The sequence below is a fragment of the Cynocephalus volans genome, chromosome 12, assembly GCF_027409185.1.
Source record: "Cynocephalus volans isolate mCynVol1 chromosome 12, mCynVol1.pri, whole genome shotgun sequence".
NCBI classification, from domain to species: Eukaryota; Metazoa; Chordata; class Mammalia; order Dermoptera; family Cynocephalidae; genus Cynocephalus; species Cynocephalus volans.
This window is the reverse complement of record NC_084471.1, coordinates 17774745-17786770: the sequence shown is the minus strand read 5'-3', so window position 1 is coordinate 17786770 and position 12026 is coordinate 17774745. Positions and strand designations below refer to the sequence as shown.

Below are 12026 nucleotides of genomic sequence, written 5' to 3'. Positions count from 1 at the left end.
TGAATATAACGGTAACAGCTACAAATATTTATTGAGCAATCACTGTGCCAGACACTGCTAAGCACTTTACATGCACATTCTAATTTAATCTTCATATTAATCTCATGAAGTAAGCACTGTTATAATAGCACCCACTTTTCAGGTGAGAAAACAAGATATAAAGACGTTAAGTACTGTGTGCAAGGCACACAGCCTTCTTTATTTGCTTCTTATTTGCTGTACATAGCAAAATTTGAACCCCAACCTGTCTGATACCAGAGTCCAGGTGAATACTATGCTACCTGTGTATTGCTTTTGCAGAGAAAAATTTAATAAAGGCTTATTTATTTATTTGGAAGGAAAAAATGTCAGAAGAAACTGAAATGAGAAAAGCAGAATTGGGAAAATAACTGTAGCACATTTATCTCTATGATGTTTGAAATCCCATTCAGGAGCTAGTCTCAAAGAGAAGTTCATACAAGCACACCAATCCACATCACTTTGTTCAGTAAACATTTATTGGGCATTGACTGTGTGCCAGGTACTGTTCAGGGTGCTTAGGGATACAAACATGACTGAAAGTTCCTATTCCCAGAGTGCCCCCAGTGTGAGAAGTCTAAAACCGAAGTCCATACTAAGTGTTACAGGATGCTAGGAAAAGGTGTGGCTAACACTGACCAGGAGGACTGCAGGGGTGAATAACAGAAAGTTTCACAGGTGACATTTGAGAATGTGCTTGCCGTGTACAGGAGCATGTGCTTGCCGTGTCCTGCCAAAACAACTGGCTCCAACAAAAAGCTCATGAGCAAAAGGTACATGTGTACATGGGTACTTCAAGAAGTTCATGGAAAAATAGAACTAAAAGATAATATGAATCTGTGGGCTTTCTGAAGACCCCTCATATTTACAGAACACAGTTGAGTATGATGGAAACAAAGGCATCCATGCTCATGAGTAACAGCATCGCAGGCAACGAAAGGACAATCATGAATAGTGCTCCAGCTGCAGCACGGAATGGCTTGGAGAAGGCACAGACAGTAAGAAGAGAAGCCAGACAGAAAGCTGTGCATCGGTCCACGTGAGGGACAAGCAGGGCCTGGACTAGAGCACTGGCAGTAGGCGTAGAAAAGAGCATAGATCCAAAAAACACTTAGAAACTGGAATAAACACAATTTGGTCTTGGAGAAAGGCAAGAAAGAAGTCATTTAAACTCATAGGAATGAGGATGACTTGGGGAAAGATAATCTAAAACACTGGTTCCCACCCTAAGCAACTTTGGGTTTAGGAGCAGGAGAGTGGAGCTGAGTTATTTCAAGGAGTCTGCAAATTTGGATTGTCACCAAGCATTATTTGCATACCAAATAAGCAATACCTTGGACATGCCAGTACTCTTATTTTACAAATACTGTGTTTAATATACACTTTGATGTGATGAATAAAAGTTAATATAAGCATTACTGAATTCATAGTATTCCTCAGTCAAGATACAGGATAAGCAGGTATCATGTGAAAAGGAGATCCTGGAAGGTTCAGGCTTTGAAAAAAAATTCTCATAATTGAAAGGCCTTAGATACTTGGTAACAAGTGAATTGAACCAGCTTAGTAATGGAAGAACAGGGGACTATCTTTTGTAAAGAAAGAAGGAGACAAACAACAAAGCTGTGGGAAAATGGAAACGAGGCAGGGTCTCAGGGGTGATCAAGGGACTTATAAAACCTGTGTTCAGTGATGTCATTCATAAGTCAGCTACGGGGGGAGTATTTACATCACGGGGATCCGCAAACAGTACAAATCAGGGCTTTTTACTCTGGAGAACCAATTAAACATTTACCAGCAATCATTATGATATGCCCTGCAGAACCCCAGAATGGCTTAGGAATCAGAGATACCAGGTGTATCTGAGAATGAGGGTGTGAATGGGCTTTAAAACAGGCAGGTTCCCTCTCCCACCTGCCCCCCAGCACCTGACACACATACACACACATATGCACACGTATGCATACACACACGAGGTGATTCCTATTCTGCCTCCCCAGTATAAGCCAGGCGTTTCCCTGAGAAGAAATTAATTAAAGGGGCTCTGGACCTAAGGACTCAGGCACAGAAGAAGACAAAAGTACCTTACAAAAACAAGAGGATCAGGTAAAAAACCTTAGTTTTCTTTCTTTTTTCTTTTTTTTCTTTAAAAGATGACCGGTAAGGGGATCTCAACCCTTGACTTGGTGTTGTCAGCACCACGCTCTCCAAGTGAGCCAACTGGCCATCCCTATATGGGATCCAAACCCGTGGCCTTGGTGTTATCAGCACCGCACTCTCCCGAGTGAGCCACAGGCCGGCCCTTTCTTTTTTCTTTTTTAAAAATTTTAGATCCCTTTTACTTAGAAGCCCTTAATTTCTTTATTTTGATCAAAAGTCACATAGCCTTACTTCAGCTTATTTTTTAAAATCTATCTAAAATATAGTAGTATTTTTTTAAATGATAAATATATTGCCAGCTTGGAGAGACCTGGGGGACTAGATGTTGTCTGCCACCTTTCATCATTATTTCTCTATAAATGCTGCCGACACCATCGGTGTTCTTACACTGCCTCTTGCTGAAGCTGTCAGTTCTTCAATCTCCGCATTTAATTTGTGTATTACCCATTCCAATGCTTCCTCTGCCTTTAATAGCATGTGAAGATATCATACTTGCCATCAGTCCTTCAAGGTAACTTCTGAGGCTGACTCCTTTCACAGTGATATTGCTTCTTGAGTCAAAATAGTTTTTTCTGAGTCGTGAGGATGTGGTTTGTGTATGTCTCTCCTCTACTGAAACCATATTTGTAAATGAAATATTAGTGGATTTAAGTTCCATTGTTTTCTTTACAGAATGTTTTTGCACAAAAGTATTGGTTCTTGCTGCACCAGTAAGAGACTTCACAATGAAAGTCAGTCCCCACTCTGTGGAGAAGTCTATGGCTGTGCAACTTTCCAGAGGGATCTATCTGTCTATCCAGCACATCAACTCCAACCACACTCTGGTTCATGGGATTTGGGTATCTCTGCATTGCACCTGTTAACAGTTTCCTGTGGGTGGTCAAAGACATGCTCCAAAGTCCAGATCTTCATGGTGCCGGTGGTCTGTGTGAGGTCAAGGTGGTGCTCTTAGTTTTCTGCTGCTATAACAGAATACCACAGACTGGGTAATTTATAAAGAAATGTATTTGGCTCACAGTTCTGGAGGCTGGGGAATCCAAGAGCGTGGCTCCGGCTTTCATCCTGCCTCATAACATGGCAGCAAGGCAAGCGAGCATGAGAGACAGAGAGGAAATCAGACCAAACTTCCTTTTGTCAGGAACTCACTCCCATAATAACGGCATTAATCCGTTCATGAATGTGGAGCCTTCATGGCCTAAACACCTCTTAAAGGCCCCACCTTTTAATAATGTTGCAATGGCCATTAAGTTTCAACGTGAGTTTTGTTTTTTGTTTTTTTAAAAAAGATGACCGGTAAGGGGATCTTAACCCTTGACTTGGTGTTGTCAGCACCACGCTCAGCCAGTGAGCAAACCGGCCATCCGTATATAGGATCCGAACCCGCGGCCTTGGTGTTATCAGCACCACACTCTCCCGAGTGAGCCACGGGCTGGCCCTCAACGTGAGTTTTGAAGGGGACGTTCAAACCATAGCAAAAGTTCACATTGAATCAATGGACCCTCAGCCTCCTTCCCCAGTCAGCTCCTAGAATGCTGGCAGCCAGGACTCTTCTGGCTGTGAAAACTGGCCCAAAAGAAGGGATTTAAAGAAACTGAATATTAGAGATCCTGCAATGAAAAGGCCAGATTTCAGACCTTTCACACCCTGGGAAGCCACCATTTATTCCTTCATTTTTCATTTAACAAATATGCATTGAGTGCTAATGTGCCAAGCACTACTTCAGATGCAGAAGACACACTGGTGAATAAAATGAAGACCCTGAGCTCATGCAGCTTTTACAATTCTAGAGAAAGAGAGACAACAAATACAGCAGATTGGTAAATCTAACATAGCATACTGCACCTGGGCTATGTCAAGTGGTGTTAAGTCCAGTGGAAACTAGAGCAGGGTAAGGCCCACGCAGAAGTTTTATAAAGGGTCGTGGAGGAAGACCTCTCAAATAAAGCACTATTTTATCAGAGTCCTGAAAAATGTGAAAAAATAAGCCAGGTGAACATCTAGGGGATATTCTCTCCAGGCAGAAGGTACAGCAAGTGCAAAGGTCTTGAGGCACTGGCAATCCTAACTCGACTGGAGCACAGCAAGGTGGCCGAATGGAGCAGAGGAAGGATGCGGAGAATGAGAGGAGACGGTCAGAGACAGAACGAGGCCAGACAGTGCAGGTCCTGGAGGACACACGATAAGCCCACACAGAGCTTCCAGTTGGGTTTTCAGTGTCTCACTCCTAAATATGAAGGGACAGTCAAGGGCACTAGATATTTGAGGAAATCCTCTCATACAAAAAGCAGAGACCGAAACAGACAGGAAAACAGGAAACCAAAGAAAACTTCTGTAAAACTGTGATTAATTATAGTTACCGACTTCAGTTCTATTATCAGGAAAGAGCAGATCAAGTAAGCAATAACCCAAAATAAATAAATCTAGAGCTGAACAATACACTTAAATAGAATTAACTGATAAGCAGTAAGCTTGGTAGTGGTACATTTTATTTTAAAGTATACTTGGGTCACTCAGAAAAACGGATGACATTCGGGGACTAGAGCCACAGTATAAATATCACAAATATTGTGTGAAATGGGACAGTACCTGGGAGCAAGCCACCCACCTACAGGAGGGTCAAAACACGGAGCCCTAGAGCTTCAGGCTCCCTGCGCTTCCTGTGTTTGTTTCCACTTTCTTTTCCCTTTTGCAATAAGTTTTTGTTTGCTTGTTTGTTTTTAAGTTCTCGCCAGTGTTAGTTGTGTTTATGAAAACCAAGGAAGGGAGTTTTTTCTCTTCAGCACAAAAGTGCCTGGAATTTCTAAATTTGCACAAAAATGCTCGCTATCGTCATCACCACCACCACCAACAAAGTGATAAGACTAGTAGGAGCTGAATTGTGAGAACACAGCAAAGGAAGGACACGGTAACACGTGCTTTGTCAACAACTCTCTGCCCTGGAGAATCTTCCAGGGTTAGATCTTACAGATTCTCACTTTAAAAGTCTGGCCTTCCCTTTCATTACCCTCCGCACACCGGCAGCCTGTCACACTTTATACTGTTGCTTTCTTCAGGGCAAAACACCAGATAGGCAGACCCTCAGGAAAGAAGATACCAAGGTCCTACAGAAAGTTCATGGAAAGGTTCATCTTATCATTTAATTCTATTTTTCCACAATCGTCTTGAAGTACCCTCGGGTATGTAAATATGGCATGCATTATCTCATTTAATGCTTGATGGGTCAGGACCTTTTCACTGAAGAGAAAATGGAGGCTCAGGAGATAAAGTAACTTGTCCAAATTAACAAAGCTGGAATTGGCAGTGCAGGGATTCCATGCCTACCTGTATGACCCCCCAATTATGTTTTAAGTTACTATATCGCACTAACTTATGAGCTGATTTACTGTTGATTCTTTAAGAAACCTGTGCTAAACGATTACTGTCTTCCATTGGTCTGGCAGGCAGCAGGAGAAACAAAGAAAGGGAGGGACTGGGAGGGAAGGGAAGCCGCCACCAACGGTCACCGTTTCTCACCGTCAAGTTCTTAGGAATAATAAGAATAAAGAAATGTAACAAGCACTTACTCTTTGATTCATATGATTAATGTCTCTCTCTCTCTCTCTCTCATTTAACTAGTTAGCAGTTGATCTGGGATCAAAAGCAGTTCAGCAGATCCTAAGCCATGGCCTCTACCCATCAAAGGGGGCTTCACAAGGCCCAGCAGCCTGGTTCAAAATGCCTCTGTGTGCATCTTCACCTCGGAAGTCTTTCTGAGCATCTCTTGATAACATTTCGTTTCTAGTTGCACATCTGAACGTCTTGGAAAACCATCTAGCCTTCCATGTAGCCCAGATATCATGTCCTGGGGCTCCAATTCCTGGTTCAGAATCAGTTTCAAACACTTGCACTGACCCTCGGCTGCCTGCCAGTCACATCACACACATGGGCTCATTTACTGCTCACAGCAATGCTGTGTGGTGGATATTTCTCCACTGTCATCCTCATTTCACAGAAAGGGGCCCTGTGGCTCAAAGAGGTGTGTTAACAAAGCTAGCTCATGGGAAAGCCAGGACTAGAGTCCAGCTCTGGATTCTACATCTAGGTTCTCTGTGCCACATAGACAGCAGGGTCTCAGGAGAGGATAATCTAGCCTTCATTCCAGTTGCACTAGAAAACTTGGTCCTATTTCCCATGGCCCAAATCTTCTTCTTAAGTCCTACTTCCTTCCCAGAGCCTGGTTTAGACAAAAAGAGGAGAGAGCCTGGGGGTCTGGGCTGCACAAGGTTGGGCAGCAAGGAGACAACTTTTGACTGTCTACTCTGAACATGGTGTATTTCATTCAGCTACTTCTAATCTCTCACCATAATCTTAACAATCATCATATCAGTATCCTACCTTTAAAATCACTGAGAAGGTGTCACTTTCAGAAGAGCAATCACTCCCCTTGCATACCCCACCCTCCACACACACCTCCTGCCCTCTGCACCCGGTCAGACCAGCCATCCCAGACACACAGCAGGCAGCCCTCCACCTTTGGAAATCTTCGGCGACCATAAAGAGTTTCCTGTCCGCCAGAGGTGGGGAAATCACCCCATCCTGAAAGACTACATCACAAGCCTCCTGGTCTTAATACTTTCTGAAACAGAAGTAGAAGGGGGCCGCCATTCTTGGCTTGGCAAACTTATTTTACATGCTCTCCACTGGAAGGAGGAAGGAGTTGGAGTATGTGGATCTGTTGGAGATACCCCCTCCCTATTTTTCTTGGTGTCAATTAGCATAATTTAAAACGCAAGGGGGAAAAATGGTATCTGTGGGACTGTTTTAGGGCTTTGAACTTTTCGGTCCTTTGGGGCTGATTATGGCCAAGTGACCCATATTTTAAAAAGCATTTACAATAAAATGATGCACTTTCTTTTGTGCCATCGGCTTCCCTGATGAAAAGCAAAAACGTTTTAAAATTGTCCCTTTTTGTCAGCAGTAATGGCTGTGCTATATTTCAGCTCGTCAACCTTGTGGGCATAGAAAGGGAAGGGTAATAAAGGGCACAGCTGTAGACACTTTATGGCCTGCTTGGGGGGCTGAGTGGGGGAGGGAAGAAGAGTAGAGGAAGAAACAGATTGCCTGTGTGTCAACAAATGCAGCTGAGAAAAGAGAAAGCTTTTAAAGACCTCTGCAACTTAAAGTCCAAGATAAATGATGTTCCTATTTGGAAAGAAAAAAAATGGAGGTGAAATTCAATAAAGGCTGGCTGAAAAGAGAAGGGTCCCAAAGGCCCTTCTCTGCAGCTAGGCAGCTCCCAAGAGAAATGAACAGAAGCAGCCACAGGCGAGGGGGTGTGCAGCCCACAGAGACAACAAACGCCCATCCCAGCCAATGCACTGCACCAGGCTTGGCCAAGCCAGGATCGGGGGAACCCGCCAAGTAGGGGATAGGGGTGGTCTGGTTGAAAGACATGCCCCGGGAAACTGACAGTAGTGTTTCGGGGCCTGCTTAGGCCTTGCATTTGGGGAAAAGGCAGAAGGGCATAATATGGTCCCTTGGGGAACAGGATGAATCATCTTACTATAAACAAAAACATTGCACCAGGGGTCAGGAGACCCAGGTCAAGTCTCAGCTGTGGCACTGACTAGCTTTGCAAGGCAACATGTCCATGAGAGCGTCAGTCCTAGCATTTCTACAACCCTTGATTATTTATGAAAACGTTCCCTCTAGTATCTCATTTGAATCTCACCAACACCCTGTGAGGCAAGGGGAGATCCTTGGCCCCCAGTTCATACGTAAGAAAACTAAGATTCCAGGAGGTGAAGCAAGTTCTTGCTGAGAGTCACACAGATAACAAGTAGAAGAGTCAGGATTCATCTCCAGGAGCGGCTGCCTCTCAGGCTCATGCCCTTCCTTTGCTATCCTGCTGGCTTTCAGGAGGTGATTTGCCTCAGTGAATGCAGAGAGACGTTTTCCTTCGTGGGAACCCCATAGGGAAAGCCTCCAGGAAGAATTGGCTGAGTTTTCTGGGCACAAGAACTTCCCACAGAGGTTGGCGGGCACCAACTCTCAAGCAAATTATATCCACAAGAAACAGAAACCTCCACTCAGTTTGGCTTAAATAAGAAGGGAATGTATTATCTCACAAAAACTGTAAGTCCAAGGTGGTTGATTTCAGCAGCTCCATGATGTTACAGAGAACTTTGCTCTGCTCTGCTGTCTCCAGCATGAGCTTTATCCCAAAGCTGGTAGCAAGATGGCAGAAGTTCCAGGCATCACATTTAGACATGACAATATCTAGGAAGATAATCTTTCCCTGTGGCTTCCTTTCTTCCCAATCCTCCCAACAGACCTCCTTTGGACCGAATAAGGTTACCTGCCCATTCCTGAACCAATTATTATCAGGGGGAGTGGGATTAACCTTAGTTAAATAGAGCCTGTACATGGAACCAGGGCTCAGGTCAGCTTCCCCTGAAGCCCATGGTAAGGAGCAGAGACATGAGAAAAAACAGGATTCTGATGGAAAGAAAATTGTGTAAATAAATTCTGGGTAGGCAGACAATAGTGACCACTAAACCAATAGAATCCACCAAAGAGGTTTAAAAAAATACATGGGCTCTGACTACATACCCACTGGAATAGCTAAAATAAAAAAGATGAAATGTGCCAAAAGATGAAATAAGTTTCCAAGAAAGTGAAACAACCAGATCTTTCATACATGGCTGGTAGTAGTGTCAATTGATACTACACTTCAGTATTTACTAAAGCTGAAAAAATGTGCTCTCTATGAGCCAGCAATTTTACTCCTAGGACTATAGCCAAAGAAATCCATCCATATGTTCACCATAAGACATGTACTAGAATGTTTACATATTTATAAGATCCTAAAACTGGGAAGCCACCTAAATGCCCATCAGTAATAGATCAGGCAAATAAAATGCAGTATATTCACACAGCAATGAGAATAAACAATCTCTACCACACAGAACAACGTGTGTGAATCTCACATGCATAACACTGAACAAAAGAAGCCGGACACAAAAGAGAATATACTGTATGATTCCATCTATATGAAGTAAAAACTGGGCAATTAATCTAAACAGGTAGAAGTCCGGCAGAAATTACCCCTGCGAGGTTAAAGCCTGGGAGGGAACATGAAGACGGCTTGAGGGGCATCTGCACATTTGTGGAATGTGCACTTGCAGATATGTGTATCTCAATATTTTGAAGAGATGGACTCTGGAGTCATACAAGCTTGGATTTTAATCCTTGATGTATCAATTACTTACATTGTGTGGTTTGGGGCAAGTGATTTTACCTCCCTGATCTTCATTTTTTCATGTATCATATGAGAATAATTATAATAAACATTCAAAAGAGGCTCGTTGTGAGCATGAAATGAGACAATGCTTATAAAGTGTTTAGCATCATACCAGGGACATAGTAAGCAACCAATAAATAATATATATTATTATTATTATCGATAAGCAACATAACTGCATTGCAATGAGCTGGAGTAGGGCAGGAGAAAAATGGCAGGCTCCACAGGGTAACCCAGACCAGTGTTTCTCAGACTTTATTGAACATACAGATTCCCTGGGGATCTGTTAAAATGAAGGTTGTGACTCAGTGGGGCTGGGTGGGCCTGCGATTCTGCATTTCTAGCAAAGTCCCAGGTGAATGCTGGTCTACAGGCCACACTTTGAGTAGCAAGGCCCTAGGTCTCAGAGAATGCATAAGTCAGAGGAATTTGAGAAAAATTGGGAGGGGAGAGGAGGTTCTCCCACAGATGGTGGGGACAAATTGAGAGAGAAAATAATCCAAAACTGTTATCAAGATCCCATTTAAATCTGGTGTGACCTGAGAAACATAGGCTACAAAATAACTAGTCACCATGTATTAGCAAGATTTGACAAGCCCAGACCATTTTGCTGTGATTAGAACAACAAACAAATAGGTACAGCTCTTTACAACTGAGAGTGTTTTCACATCTGCCTTCTTGTTAAATAGTCCCAACAACCATGTGAAGTAGATTTTAGCATTATCCCCATTTTCGGAGACTTCAAATAATTTCCTCAAAGTCACCCAGTTAGCATAAGTGACTGAAACTCGATTAGATCTCCAGGTTATCTTGGCTCTATTTTCTTTTTTTCCCACCTAACATTTTATCACCCAAGCTTCTACTTCCCAGGAGAAAAATTAATAACCTTGTTACATTTGTACATTTGTGTACCTATAACCATCTTTCACTGACTCTTGCTCTCACTTGCTAGTGCAGGACCCTAGTTCCACCAATCTCCCAAAGTGTTTCTGGCAATCCCCAGAAAGTATTTTGCATGTACTCACAAATTTAGAGATAACGATTGGTGAAAATGTAAGCTCTTTCGGTCTGCAGGTAGTAGATAGACACACAAGTTGCTTTAAGTAGTAGAGTTTCAAGTAAGGATACATGGGTGAAGAAGGAATGATGTATCCTAAACTGTATACCCAGGGCTCATGGGGTCTGAAGGCTGTTGAGAAATACTTGGGAAACAGTGGCCGCACCCCAGGAGTGAAGGGATTCTGGGGACACTATTTTACACTAGACCTAGAAAGTAACCCGTTTGTATTGGAGCAGAAGGATGGTGGGGGGCACTTTAGGAGGGAAGTCCTCGAGCTCCAGGACAGAGGGGAACTTTGAGGAATGCCTGTGGGGCAGAACTAGGCTGTGCTGGTGTCGAGCCTTTACTTGCCCGTAATCCTGCCAACTGTGCCAATCGTCGAGCTAGGGCTGGGTCTGGACTCACAGACCCCTCAAGCCCATTCACAGACTGGGTCACAAACCCTTCACATGCCAGGCTGGGTCCCAGGACCCCTCACATGCAGGTCTATGAGCAAGGTAACCAGCAAACAAGTCCTTGGAAGCTGTAGGTTCGAGAGCATGGCTGTGTGGGGTGCAGATGCCCGAGGCAGATGTCAGCCAAAACAGCAGCACCGCGCATGCACACTAACTCCACCCACCCACCCCCCCACAATTTGCTTACAAAGAAAGTGCTGCACCACCCCCAACCTGACCTAAGGCAAGAGGGCCTGATTAAATTATTCTATTTTCCCAACAGTTAGTTAAGCTGGGAACAATGTTCCCAGAACCCCTTTCCTCATGGGATTCTGCATTAGTGCTGGCCAAAAGAGGAACCTGAGTGAAATTTGGAAGGTGGGTCTTGGTCAGAGGAGACAATGATGGATGCAGAGATGCCCCTTGGGCTCCACCTCACGCCACTGTCCACCGCTCCATGCCCAGGTCTTTGTCCCTAAGCCCAGCACTAGACAATTCGCTACCACCCAGAAAAGCTGTCGCCACTCAGAGGCTCCCTGTGCTCCAACTTGGCTGCTGTGTGCTCGGCTTCCTGGCCCTGCTTAGCGACTCCTTTGATCCTCCAACTCCCTCTTCAGGATCTTTCCTCCCCCACCTCCTCCCCCAAGGGTGTGGTTCTGAAAATAAATCCTGTCTGCCACAAACACACACATGGTGGCTCTGCTCCCCTGATTGATCCCCAGCTGACACTCGCCATGACGAAGAGATTTTAAATTGAAAATGTGAGACAGGCAAGTTGTGTAAAGAAAAAAAAAGAAAAAAGAAAAAAGAAAAAGAAGGACAATTGGAAACTTCAGTAAATAAATAGCAATGCACAGAAGGAAATGTAATCAAAGGCCATAATATGACTCTTGTGAAGAATAGTTATTGAGGTGCCTGCCTGTGGCTCACTTGGGAGAGTGTGGTGCTGATAACACCAAGGCCACGGGTTCGGGTCCCATATAGGGATGGCCAGTTAGCTCACTTGGGAGAATGTGGTGCTGACAACACCAAGTGAAGGGTTAAGATCCCCTTACCAGTCATCTTTTAGAAAAAA

General features: G+C 43.9%; 1 pseudogene; it reads right to left on the bottom strand.

The window, feature by feature from the left end:
- Positions 1–2520: 2520 nt before the first annotated feature.
- On the bottom strand, positions 2521–3087 carry LOC134391523 (PRELI domain containing protein 3B-like; annotated as a pseudogene).
- Positions 3088–12026: the final 8939 nt, after the last annotated feature.